At 36.6% G+C, this 14632-nt stretch overlaps 1 long non-coding RNA gene across 1 annotated transcript in view; it reads left to right on the forward strand.

The window, feature by feature from the left end:
* The window catches only part of LOC104006263 (uncharacterized), a 32878-nt gene that overhangs the window by 5408 nt on the left and 12838 nt on the right, over nt 1–14632 (forward strand). The window contains exon 2 of the long non-coding RNA XR_679890.4: nt 11016–11201. This is a non-coding gene — a long non-coding RNA (uncharacterized LOC104006263). The remainder of the gene's footprint in view (nt 1–11015; nt 11202–14632) is intronic.

Raw genomic sequence — 14632 nt, forward strand, 5'->3', positions numbered from 1 at the left:
ATGCCTTCTCTTCATTCTTGTCTATCAAAATTCTACCATCATTCATAGCCCAGCTTGAGGGCTGCCTTTGTCATAAAGCCTTTCTTGCCCAATCAGGAGTAATCTTCCCATGCCCAGAACAGCTTTGGAAATAAGGCTATATTGGTTTGTAGGCACTTAACACATTTGCCCCCTAACTATACTTCCATTTTTTTTCTAGTATAGTGTATGTTCATTGAGAACTAGGAATATCAACCTCAGATAAATAATAAAATTTGGAAAAATAGCAGTACAGCTTTCTAATAGAAAATCTCAGGAACTAATTTTTAAAATGCTAGTTAAGAAGGAATTTAACATTTACTTGGCCTAACTTGTCTCTCAATAAAGAAAGAAACAAAAAGAGCTGAATATTTTATGAGAGAGTAGGTTTCATTTTTAAACAATTATAATTGAAGAAAATCTTTGATGCATTAGAATAAGCCAAGATTTCTTAGGACAATGAAAGCACAAACCATATAAAAAAATTTTTTAGTTGGACTTAATTAAAAGTAAAAAGTTTGGCTCTACAAAAGGCACTACTAAGAAAATGAAAAGTCAAGTCATAGAAAAAATAATTCACAATAAGTATATTTGATAAAGGCATTGAATCTAGAATATAGAAACAAATCTCATAATTCAACAATAAAAAGTCAAAAAAAGAGAAAAATATTTGAACAAATACCTCACAAAAAGACATACAAATAGCTAATAAGATTAGAAACAGATGCTGAACTTCATTAGTCATCAGGGAAATGCAAATTAAAACCACCATAAGATACTACTACATATCTACTAGACTAGCTAAACTTGTAAAAACTTGACAGCATCATCTGTATTGAATACATATAGCAAATAGTACTCTCATACACTATTAGTGGGGTGTAAAATAGTAAGCCACTTTGGAAAACAGGTTAGGCAATTTCTTGTAGTTAAATACGTATTTAAAAAAATGGACCCAGTAGCTCACTTCTAGGTATTTACTCAAGAAAATATGAAAACATATACTCACAACAAGATTTATACATGAATGCTTATAGCAAACTTACTCAACCTGGAAACAGCTGAAATGCTCTTAGGTAAATGATAAGTTGTGAAATACCACGTAACTAAGTACTACTCAACAATAAAAAAAATTACTACTATACATGCAACAGGATGAATGAATCTCCAAATTGTACTGAGTGTAAGAAGCCAGACTGAAAGAAATCCACAGTGCATGATTCCATTCCATAGTGGCAGAAATGGTTCCCATGTTGAGGGTGGAAAGGGGATTATCTGCAAAAAGGCTTCAAGAAGCTTTTGGTGTGATGGGGTGTGCTGTATCCTGATCATTCAACTCTTATGACTGCACAGTATAAAAGAGAAAAGATTGTATTTACCTCTACAAAGGGTGAATGCCCCCCTTCCCTGGAAGGCTACTTATTTTTACAGTAATAGGTCAACTATGGAATATATACTGTTATTTCAAACCAATTGAAATATATCAATTTAGTGAACTATCACAATCGTTTCAAAGTGAATCATACTGAAAATTCACTCATGGCAGCTTTTCTTTAATTGCAACACAGCAGAAAATGAAAGAGAGACATTCCAAAATTCATTTCCCAAAATTCTTGGGGCTAGATGTGCTCTGGTATTCAGAATTATTTGGATTTTAGAATAATAATGTGGTGCATGTATTATACCCCATCTGTAGCAACCCTTAATTAATATATTAATACTTTTGTTGTGAAACACATGAAAATTCATACAAAGTAAGTTAAATTAAGACTATTTATAGCCTCATGTCAGTTCAGAGGATGTTTTTTAGCCAAATAAGTTCTAATACCACAGTTACCCAAATCTTCAGTTTGGATTTGGGAATTGCAAGTAAGGAAAAGTGGACCTGTTTTAAATAATCAATTTATCATTGATTATTAAAATGGTTCAATAGAGAACATGCTTGCCATGTTCCAAGGTTATATACATGCTTGTGATGAACTGGAACTGTTGTCAAGTATAGGAATCTTGGCTCATACTAAATTCATGGCATTATTCTTTGAGCGGGGAAATTTAATCCTAGACGAAGACAGAGTTTTTAGTTTCAGTGGACTTACAATGAGGATAAAGTAACATTTCTTTGACTTGAATGAAACATCCTTTTACTTTTATTTTCATTTTAAAATGTATACCCATAACACAAAACTATATGAAATGATGGATCTCTTTATACAAAATACAGTTTTCCCATTAAAATGAAAAATCAAAAAGTTTAACATGGAACTGAAGGCTAAATTTTAGTCTTAAATATTACATTTTTCACTTGAATCATTGCTTAGTTCTCATTCAACTGGGCCTGATAACTTCTATGTCCTGGCCGTGCTTATAGGCACAGGTGTGTGTATGGACATCTGCCTCCATGTCCTAAGGAAACTCTGATAGACATGCTATAAAATGGAGGTAATGTGATACAGTACAAAGAGCATGGAGATGGGGGTTAGTCTCAGATTCTAAGTTCTCTCTTAAAAACCTATGACTGCAAATAATTCAGCTGTTCTGAACCTAAGTTTTATCAACTATAATTGAGACCTATAAATAAAACTTTTTAGAATTGTTTTTAAGATTTCATAAGATACTGTCAAGCATTCAATACAGAGTAGGCACTTGATAAGTGGTAATTATAGTGAGTTTATTTTAGTATTAATAAACTTTAACAGAGAAATCTATGGTTAAAAAGAGAAGTATGTAATTGTGTTAGAGACTGGCTTAAACTTCATCTTGTGAAAATGTTATTCACTTCTACCTATAAAACTATTACAAATTTCCAGCACTGGAATTTGGCAAGAGATATGTTTCATAGTGTTTGATGAAACCACACATGACCGACTGACTTACAACATCCCTTATAAAACCCATGGTCAGGAATCACAATCCAACTAGTGTAAAGAAAGCTCAGAATTACAGAAAAAAAAATTACAGGAGAAAAAAGTTCATTCAATAGGAAAGATGTAAACTGTAACCAGTGATGCTCAAAAATTGAAGGTCTGATTCAATTTTGACATAGCGAATGAAATTGGACTCATTTTATGAAAGCTTGGCTATATTATCTGATGAGGCTAATGAGGGAAGAAGGTGTTTTATTGCAAAACATTAACTGTAAACAATCAACTAGAATCCATTAAGCTGTTTATTCTTGAAATCATTCTTTCAGACTGATTACTTAAGTATCAAATGCAATAAAGCAATCAACTTATTCTTCTTTTATTTATTTGTTTTTTTACTACTTAGTTCTTATGGGAAATTCTATCCAGGTCATCATAACACAATTGAAAACAACTGATAATGAAAAGAATGCTAATTGGTTTCCTCTCTCTCTTATCACTGATCCGTACACAGTAAGTAATGCTTCCACATTCTTCCTCCTGTTTGTATCCAACTTTTCTATATATCTAGACTTTAACATTTTTTGGAAGAAATCATGAACTAACAAAGCAATGCACGGCATTGATAAGCTATGTTAAATAGTAGACAGTGCAATGGAATAGAAATAGTGTGTTTAAAGTCATTAGACCAAATATTTATTGGGCAAGCACTAACACAAGTGCCAAGGTTAAAAAAATGATACCCAGGCTTTGGCTTTGGGAACCCAGAGTCTAGTAGGGGAGATATATAAATACACAAATACAGCGCAGAACAATACATGTAATAACAGACTGTAGCCAAAGTAATAAACATTTAGACAAATAATAAACAGGCTGGCCCACAGAGACAGGGCCATTATGCTACTCAAAGCCTTGTGTTCTGCTCTGCAACTTCTGTGACTAAATCAAATCATCTTAAGTTGGGTCAGCCAAAAGCTGTCTGCCATTCCAGTCCTTCAGTCCCACCTCCTTCAAAGAGACTACTGGTAGGACTAAATTCCTGAATTCTCAGGCCTGTAATTCCTGTTTAATCCAGCCAATATCCAAAGTCTCAGTGACCTCCTTTTTAAAAAAATAGTATTAATATAATCTATGTGCCACATTTTCTTTATCCAGCCTATCATTGATGGGCATTTGGTTTGGTTCCAAGTCTTTGCTATTGTAAATAGTGCTGCAATAAACGTACATGACTATGGCCATAATCATGACCATAACCATGATTGACTATAACCATAACCATATCCGTGATCATAACCAATACGATAACCATGACCATAACCTTAACCATGACCATAACCATAACCATAACCATGACCATAACCATAACCATAATGCTTCTTATCTTTACTGCCCTCCTCTTCAGCTTGGATTCCACGGTCCCTTTTTTCAATTACTCTTTTCTTCCCTCTGAACTCCAATTTCCTCTGCCTTTTCATTGCCTTTATTTAGCAAAACTAAATCCTAAAGGAATCCATTTTAGAATGACACTTAAGGAAATAATAGTAGGACAAAGTAACACTATAAATTTATCATTATCGTCTAGGTCATTAGCAGTGCCTGCATAGCCCAGTATATTTCTCACTCACTAGCCTCAATTATTCACACTTTTCTTAACTTTTTCTCACTCTCAATTTACACCATGCCAGACCCATCATTTTTCAGACCCAGATGAATTCACTTTCTAAAGAGAAAAATAGAAGGTATCATATGGATATACTCTTAATTCCCTTAATTGGATAGCATTTGCACTCATCCTGTTATTCTCTTGTTCAAAGAGGAGAAACATTGTCCCCTCTCCTGTTTAAGATCAGTCCTTTCACAACTGCCCTAAATTCAATTCCCTCCCACCCTCCCAGGGAGCATGCAAAGTCCATTGTCTCTTTTCTCTCCTGTGTAATTAATCCCCTTCTTTCTCAGATGGCTCCTTTCTGTGAACATTTAAAAACTTCTTTTCATTTTTAAAACAAAACAATAAAAATACAACTTTCCTTGAACCCAATTTTACCCCTATCATCTTCTGTTTCTTGACTGTGACAGTCAAATTTCTTGAGTATCCAAAGTGCATCTGTCCTCTTTTTAACCCCGCATTCTCTCCTCATCAGACTCTAGTCTGCCTTATGAACTTAAGTACTATGTACTTACATGCTCCACTGACAAATCTCTTACTACCATCAACAATGACCTCCCTGCCACTCAATCCAAAAAGCAGTTTTCTATTCCTTGGCCTGGTTTTCTCTGAGTAGTGCTGATCCCTTTGGGTTAGAAGTTAATATAAAGTAGTAGTTAAAACTGGACTCTGGAGTCAGACGGCCTGGGATGGCTTGCTGGATCTGCCAAGTACTAGCTAGGATCTCAAGCAATTAATTAAAATTTCTTTGTTCCTCTGTTTTCTTCCACGTCAAAGAGAAATACCTGCAATAATAGTACCTTTTCCTAGGACTGGCATAAGAATACAATAAATATTTGTGAAGTTCTTTGAACATAGCCTGATACCTACTACATTCTCAATAATGTCACTTTAATTTTATTGACACACTCCCTCCTTCTTGAATAACTCTATTCTTAGTTTCCCAAACTTCACACTCTGTTCATTTTGGTAGAATGACTATTTATGACTGCACTGGAGAACATACAAAAGGAAAATGATATGCTCAGGGGTTTAATAATGTCAACTGAAATAGAAAGCCTCTCCGTGATCCTAAAAAATCTCTTGCTTTTGTACATACGAATTTATTTTTGTTTGTATGCACCAGGGTAGATATGGCTAAAAATTAAACTCAACATTTAAGTATCTGGGTTAGTATAGAATTACCGTGTAAGAGGTATTCACAGACTTTCCAAGTTTCCGAAGTGGAAAATTAGGGCATTGGTTATGAGGAGATAGAAATACTTAGGTACACATGCATAAAAGTGAAAATTGTGAATCTACTTTAAGCATTCTTTCAATGGGCTGCTTATTTTCTTTAAGGCCTATTCCTATCACCCTTATTGTGTCTAGACCTATAGCTAGAGAAATCTGAGTCCATTTCAAGAGAGACAAGTGAATAATCCAAGCTAGGAAGAAACAGGTTATACTCCAAAGATAGCAATATTATTCTAAATTATATTGGCATAAACCTAGGGGAGCTACATGGGAATAAATTAGTAGGGTGTTAAACCAAGGAGCATAAAACACAACATTGGATCAGGCCAAATTAATCAACGCAGGTGCACTTATTCCAGATTTAATATGGTAGGTTGGACAGATAAGAGTGTTCTCTTTGTGACTTCTTTCTTTCTACATGTCTTAAGGTCCAGCCCTGCTTCCTGTTAGCACCCTAGACAATATTACCAATACTTGGTTTTATATACTATTTATTTTCCAATAACCTCAAATATATATATCCCACTGCCATTTTTTTCTCTGAGTCCTAGACCTTTCGATTTCAAAGTATCTTCTCAAAATCTCCATTTGGATATTTGAGAGAGAGAAATTTTAAAATCCATATATCCAAAAATAAACTCATCATTCCTCTCCTAAAGATGGACACCCTAGAGTGCTCCTCTCCTACAAATGGCTAGACTATCCACCCATTCACGTAAGTGAGAAAACTGGGATTGACTCTCGTCACTTCCTTCATCTTCACTGCCAATAACCAATCACCAAGTCTTGCTGTTTTACCCACTAACAGCTTTCTAAGTCATTCACTGTTCTTATTTTCACATTTCCTCATTCCTCAAAGATTTCAGCACCTGAAACACTATCACTCTTTTCAACATGTGATATCTGTGTAGATTATCTGTCGATATCTTGGACTCTAAATTCCTTGGCAGTCTGTCTCCCAGTGATCTTTCTTGTACCCTATCCCAGATGCTAACATTCAGGGTCATGCTGTCATCTTTGTCAATGGCAGCCCTGAAGTTCCTCCAAATTTTCAGTTTCAAGCATCACATTCTCCAACTGACACCTCCTCTTTGCCTGCCAATGCTTACTAGAATGGAACTCTAACAATTATTTCACCAATCTGGTGCCCCAGCACATCAATCCTAATAACTCTTTTCTCTCCTCATGTCCTCTCCTTTCTCCTTACCCAGCTTAAATTCATGGCAGTCCTTCTAATTATTCTTTGAACCTGCTCTGAACCCCTTTGCTTTCTCTCACTTTTGTGGTACTTTTGGCAAAGCAACAACCTTTTTAAATTATTTGCCTAGTCTCTGCTTGCATCAACACAGATTATCTCTCCTTTTCACTGAGATTGGCTAAAACAGTTCACCAAACGTATTTTCCTTTCCTTTTTGGTACAAGGCTAAATGATGTTTCCTGGGTTCTGTTCACCTAAGGTGCAGCCATGACATTGAATTTTAGCCAAGACAATGTGAGTAGAAATGATGCATACTACTTCTAGGACTGGCATAAATAAAATTTATGGAAATCTTGCATTTTCTCCCATCCTCAATTTTCCAACGGGGTATCAATTCCCAGGACAAACTTGAAAAACACGTGTTGAGTTTTACTGGCCAAGATCACTGAAAGACTCAGTTGTATAATCTAGGAGTTCATCCTCATTATGTCCCATTACCTATTAGGCTTTATGTTACTAGAATAGAAATTTCTGTTGTATTAGGTTACAAGATTTCAGGATTTATCTGTCACAGCAGCTAGCATTACCTTAACAAAACCACTGTAGAGCTATGCACACTCAGCTGCTAGTTGGTCTAACTTTTAAATTCATAATCACTGATCTTAATTGTTTCCCAGCATGAACACTAGAGTCTTCTAATCAGTCTCCTACTCTCCTAGATAACAGTTCATACTTTTTTATTCTTTCCTTGAAACTCACACCTGAATGTCTACAAATCCCATCATTAATACCTTCAAAATATATACAGAATGTAACCACTTCTTTATCCCCATCTATTTTGATTGAAATAGCCTCCTAGCTGGTCGATCCCTCAGTCAATTCCGACACAACAGCCAGGGTGATGCTATCAGAATGCAAGACAAATCTTTTGAGATCTCAAAACCCTCCATGACTTCGTATCAGTTAGAGTCTAGCCAGGAAAATAGGAGCCACACTGGATATCTCAATCTAAGAGGTGTTTTCCACAGATGTTGGGTGCCTGAAAGAGAAAAAGGGTAACACAGAGATTTAAAAACTCAGGCAACAGCTGATACTGCTGGTTGTTGAAACAAAAGGGAAGGGGTGGGGTTACCAGAATCTAGGAGCTTAGAAGACTGGCTCTGCAGAGCTGGTTCTATACTTCTAGGAAAATAGCCACTGCCCTAGAGCTGCTGATTCCTCCGAGAGTGTGCCACAGCGCTGTGCTGGAAATGCCACAACTCATGGGAGGCTGGATCTAGCAATGCCGTCAAAGACAGGAAAAACAGGAAGGAAGTTCCTTCTGCTCTTCTCTCTATGCATCCTGCAGATGGAACCTAAAAGGAAGCCTGCTGGCAAGGGTAACTGGAAAATGTAATTTTCAGAGTCCTCCCAGCATCACAACGTCACCTTCTTTGGTTTCTCAGCACTCCTAATCACTCCTCTCCATGTATTTTAACTTCCATGCAACAGTTAACAACTTCATGCTTCCACGTAGCAGGATCCAACTCTCTTTTATATAAATGAAGTCATTCGTACTTTCTTCCACATATAAGAGACTCAAAGTCCTAACATTTACTATGCCCCATCTAGGAGTGGTGATAAATCCTCTTATTCAGTTGCAATCACACCAACAAGCCTTACATGAAGTAATAGGGATGAAATAAAGGATGAAAAAAATCCGTGATTCCTATGGTTTCACTTAGACTCACTGGTAAGTCCATGGTCAGCTGCTGGGCTGACTGTGTTGGTCTTTGGACCCTCTCACGTGCCTGGGGCCTTGGCTATAACAGCTTGTCTCTATTCCACATGGTTTTTCCTTCTCCAGATGGTGGGCACAGGCTTTTCTCCATGGAAGTTGCAGGGTTCCAAGAGAGAGAGGAGGAAGATACAAAGTCTCTTGAGAAGCAAGCTTAGAACGCACACAATGTCACTTATATTCTACTGGCTAAAGTGAATCACAAAGGCATCCAAATTCAAGACATTGAAAAATAGATTACACCTCTTGAAGGGAGGCACTGCAAAGATTGCTATTTTGCAATATGCTACATGTATACATAATCAAGAAAGAAGACATACATAGCTTTCCTTTTTCCACTACATTTTACCCTTCAATTGACCACTATGACATGGATTTTTACTTGATTCCATAGGTACCCACTTTTTGAGCAGTGATCCAAAATGATTTTTGAGTCCCTAGAAGCATTGATTTGGTCTAGTGTACGGTCACCTATCAAATGCAGGCAGGCATGTCTCAGGAAGATCTAGAAAACTTTTACAGTATTCAGTTGTGGCAGTGTTGAAGAGTACTTTCTCAAAAGGACCCAGTCTTCCTTTTGATCAAAGAACTCCAAGTCTGTGAATGCCTTTAGGTTCGGGAAGTAGATGAGAAATTGTGAATACTCAAGTCCGATTTCTGCCCATCAAACATAGAGTTCTCTTATTATGCTGATTAAGTAACACTTTAGAAATCTGCTTATCTATTTTCCTCCTAAGTCATTTCATTTCTAAGGAATTAAGTGAGCATAGACAAAGGTCTCTGCAGGTCAATTCTGATTTCTAATTCTTCCTAGCTATCTTCACAGAAATTACATAACTCTTACTTATTGAAGTGAGTATTACTTCTTGACTTCACTACTCTGCGATCCCATGATATACATTGAAATTAGGGATCCTTTTTCAATAATAGCATCAGCCCTTGACATCTTTGCCCTTCAGAGGATGACTGCCATTGAGCTTTACAAAGATACTGGCACACGCTCTAGAAAAAGGGATGTCTTCTGGGCCCTCTAAACAAATAGAGAGGGGTGGTTGGTGTGCAAGTTTCACAAGTAAAGTCCACTCTAACATTCCTACATCCCTAAGCCATTTTTGACACCAGGCCAGGAAAATTCTCCTCCAACCTTCCTGCAAGAAGGCCACCATTGAATCCAATAAATTAAACAATTGTTAGAACAATTTTAGTCTGCTCAACCTATCATATTAAATCTGAAAGAAGTACACCTATGTTGAGAAATTTTATGTGCTACAATGTCACATTACATTCTTTTTGGTCTAACATGATATTATTATACATATGCTATAATCACATATATCCCCTAGGTTCATGTCAATATGATTTAGAAAAATACAGCAATTCTTTTGGAGTATAACTTATTTCTTCTTACACTGGATTTTTCACTTGGCCCTGTTACTTAGATTGCTTTAGTGGTATAGGCCTAGACACAGTAGAGGTGGTAAGTCTTGAGGAGAATAAGCATCTGGTTGAAAGGAATGCTCAGAGTGGATTCAAGGTTTTCAACTTTATATTCCATCAGATATCCCTATTTCTTTCCAATCAGTCTTAATTTTCACTTAGGACACTTGCAAAGTCTGTGAATGCCCCTTTCATTGTAATTCCATAACTGACCTAAATAGTTAAATGTTGAATTTGGTTTTCACACATATTTGCCCTGCTATATACAAACTAAAATAAATACATTTGTACAAAATAAAAGATTCTTCTAGGATGACAAGAGAAGCTTTGAGATTATTAAATTCTTGAGTCATTTTCCTTTTGTATAGTCTCCAGCACTGTCAGAAATAGCCATTCTACCCAAAAGTCATCACAGTCATTATTACCACCATAACCATCACCTGCAGCAGTCATTTTATCCCCCAAGATACTCATTTACATAAGCATTTTATCCCAAGCAATCCCAGGTGATAATTTAATTAAATATTGCATGCCATATCAGCATCCTCATTTTCTACTGATAAAGAACTTAGCATTAAGTTCAAGGTCAAGGACTTATCTTAAACATTTCCATAATCCCATCTTTGAGGGCTTTCTGGCATCATTTCCAGTACCTGACACTGTAACTATCAGGAAAATAGAAACCACCTTAAGGATTTGGAACAAAGGGCATTTAAGCAGAGAATTGGTAACATAGGTGTTTGAGAGCTAAAGAACAAAAATGGAATATTTCAGTAACCTGGATATTAAAAACTAAAGAGGCTGGCATCTCTACATCTTTAGGACCAAGGACAGAACCCAGAGGGCTAACAAAGAAGCACCATGGAGTTGGTACACAGACCTCTGAGAGCGGATCCTAAATGGCTATCGCTGCTACCTGGCATCTCACCAGAGAACTGGTCCTGGAAGCTGTCAAGGAAGGTTGAAGCTTTTAACTGCTACTGACCAATACAGGAAAAACAGAAATGTGTAAGTCCCTTCTCTCTTTTCCTTGCCTTCTATTGGCAAAACTTAACAGGAAATCATTTGACTAACGGGAAAATGTAGTTTACAGAGTCATCATAAAGAAGAGTACTGAAGGGTGCTTTGGAACCAAGAGCTAATAGGTCAGTAGCTGGCACAGACTCGCCATCTCACCCAGAATAAAAGCTAAAATCCTGTAGTGATCTATAGTTACTACATAACCCAGTCCCTTGTCACTCTCAATTTCATCTCACTCCTCCTGCTCCTGCCATAGAGACGCCTTGATCCTTCTTGAACACACTAGGCATGTTCTCATCTCACACCCTTCACACTCAGTGTTCATTCTGCCTGAAACGCTCTTCCCTGAGATCTTCAAGGGTCACTCCCTCATTTCCTTCCATTCAATCATTACTTTCTCAGCGAGGCCTTCCTTAGATTTTCCTCCTACAGTTTCACCTCACAGTGGCATCTTATTTCCCTTTTCCCTGCTTTCTTTTTTCCATATGTACTTATCACCCTATAATATACTATATATATATGCATATATTTATATTTATTTTATTTTATATATATATATATTTTTTTTTTTTTTCTTTTTTTAAGACAAGAGTCTTGCTCTGTTGCCCAGGCAGGAGTGCGATGGTGTGATCTCAGGTCACTGCAACCTCCACCTCCTGGTTTCAAGCGATTCTCCTGTCTCAGCCTCCTGAGCAGCTGGGACTACAGGTGCGCGCCACCATGGCTGGCTAATTTTTGTATTTTTAGTAGAGATGGAGTTTCACCATATTCATCAGGCTCATCTTGAACTCATGACCTCAGGTGATCCACCCGCCTCGGCCTCCCAAAGTGCTGGGATTACAGGTGTGAGCCACCGTGCTTGCCCTAATTTTTGTATTTTTAGTAGAGATGGGGTTTTGCCATGTTGGCCAGGCTGGTCTCGAACTCCTGGCCTCAGGTAATCTGCTCACCTCAGCCTACCAAAGTTCTGGGATTACAGGCATGAGCCACCGCACTGGGCCAATATACTATATATTTTGTGTATTGATCTTATTGTATGTCTTCTCCAGTAGAATGTGAGTTCCACAAGATAGAGACTTTTATTTGTTTTGCTCATGGTGGAATTCCAGTGACAGAACAGTGCCTGGCAAATATTTGAAATTAAACAAATATTTTTTGAATTAGTGAATATACTAACACAACCCTCATCCTAGACAACACTCACCTGGACACATCCAGGAGTCTACTACCTGCTCTCCCTTCATTCATTCTTGTCTCTGCCTATCCATTTTCAATGCTGCTGGTATAGTAATTTAAATGAAATAATTATACATTAGACTACATTCTGTCCCTGCCTCTTCACCTCAGTCATGGCTGTATAGCTAATATTGACTTATTTAAGTAAACTCTATTCATTCAGGGTTTCCTTAATCATTTAATAGTGAGGATTTCTACCTATGACAGTTTTTCAACAGTTTTTCACTTGACTTGTGTTTTTAGTGATCTTTTAAAGAAATCTTTGCAAAGTCTCTCATTACCTAATTTGGCTTTGATACTATAAAAATCAAGTGGATCATTTAAAATCTGATCTTTTGTATGTAGACACAAGATGAAAATATGCCTATCTTAACACAAAAGTTATGCTTTCAAAATGTTGCCTGTGAATCGATATATATGTTAAAGTCTAGGTTTTTATTTCAAAGTTTATAATAAATCGAATATTCATTCTTTTGCAAAATTCTTTGGGAATAAGACATACTAAAATCTCACTTAAGCATTCATGAAAACAAAAGTTGCCTAAATCATAAAATAGAGATGTATATTTTATATTTTGCATAGTAGATTAAAAGTCTAAAGGGGATCATTGTTTAACAAAATTTCCATCAACCCTTGTCTTACCTCCAAAATAAAATAATATGTCCCCTTTTTTGTCTGTCCAAAACCTATTTCTTTGCTCCCTGTAAAAGCTGTATACTTGTAGAAATGAACAGATTGATGTAGTCTGATGGAACAATAAGATGCAGCAGGAATCCGGGCAACAATTGAGCCTGCCTGCCTGGTTGTTTTTCTTTACTCTGAACTACTGTATTGCTTGAGCTTTGCTCATGCCAAGCTAGTGGTTGGATGTGTGTGCCTTCTCTTAGTGAATTGTAACAGCCTGGAGGTCAAGGTTTGACTTACTTTGTGCCCCACAGAAGGCTTTGCATGGGGTAGGTACTGAAATTGTTTGTTATAATTAGTTTAAAAATTGGACACAGAAAAAAGTATATGAAGCAACTCTATCAACACATCAATGGAAATTTTAAAGCTAAATGCAAGTCTTCAGATTCAATGCAAAGAATGAACACCCAGATTTATCAATTATGTCAAATTTGGTGTTCTATACAATGAATTGGGCTGATAGCCATAGACATTTGAGTGTGTGTATGTGTGTAATGGTTCAAGCTAAGTTGAAGGGAAGGGTTTTGATAATTCTCAAAACAAGGCTGGATTTTTTTTTTTTTTTTACGACATAGAAATTACTGTCTTGCTTCAAATAATACGTTTGAATATAAATGCATGCATGTTCATTTCCTACCTTCAGCTTCTCCCTTGCAGGTCTGGGGTCCTAAAACATTGCAGGACTGTGTTTTCCTCCAGCTCAGGCTTCTCTACCTTTCTTCCTTTGGAGCATCCGTTATGCAACGTATTGAAAAGCAAATTGCCTGTTTTGGAAAGGGTGATTTCCTTTTGAGGCCATCTTAATCTCCAAGGAAAATGTAGAGACACACAAAAATATGCACAAACAGCTGGAGTACAGGTTGACGTTAGTGAAACCAAACCTTTTTTTAAAATATATTCAGAAATGTGAGTGAAGTTACTTTTTGTAAAACTTCCCTGCTGTTCTCACAGCACAGCATGCAGCTCTATGAGGCTGAATATGCTTTATTTTCACACAAACTTTTCTTAACATGGGTCAGTATTGACAGTGTAATCTTTACAAAATATGCCTCTGATGAAGAAAATAAATCCTCCACTTCTAATAGCAGGGTTGTAAAAAAAATACAGCACAAGGCAACTTGTTTGAAATACCATGCTGCCGAAACATGTAAGAATATACTTACTCTTTAATCTCAGAATGACTTTCACTGGTTTATCTTTAATGTAATTATTTTTAGCCCTTATGATTTAAGTTTGGCTTCATGTGATCCATCTGGTTGGATCAGAGCCAATACTTATATGTTCCTCTCAGGTTTACTGAGTGCTTACATAAATATTATCTGGCAAAGTAGGTATTTCTCTTACCCCCATTTCACAAACATTTGGTGATTGCTTTTGCAGATGTTACCCAAAGATGTTACGGTAAACTCTAAAAATTCAAAAAACTTAGTCTATCTAATTGTTCTTTTTCATGAAGTGTCAGACATTTGTTTATGGTAAATTTATTCCATTGTATTTTT

The sequence above is a fragment of the Pan troglodytes genome, chromosome 3 (assembly GCF_028858775.2).
Source record: "Pan troglodytes isolate AG18354 chromosome 3, NHGRI_mPanTro3-v2.0_pri, whole genome shotgun sequence".
NCBI classification, from domain to species: domain Eukaryota; kingdom Metazoa; phylum Chordata; class Mammalia; order Primates; family Hominidae; genus Pan; species Pan troglodytes.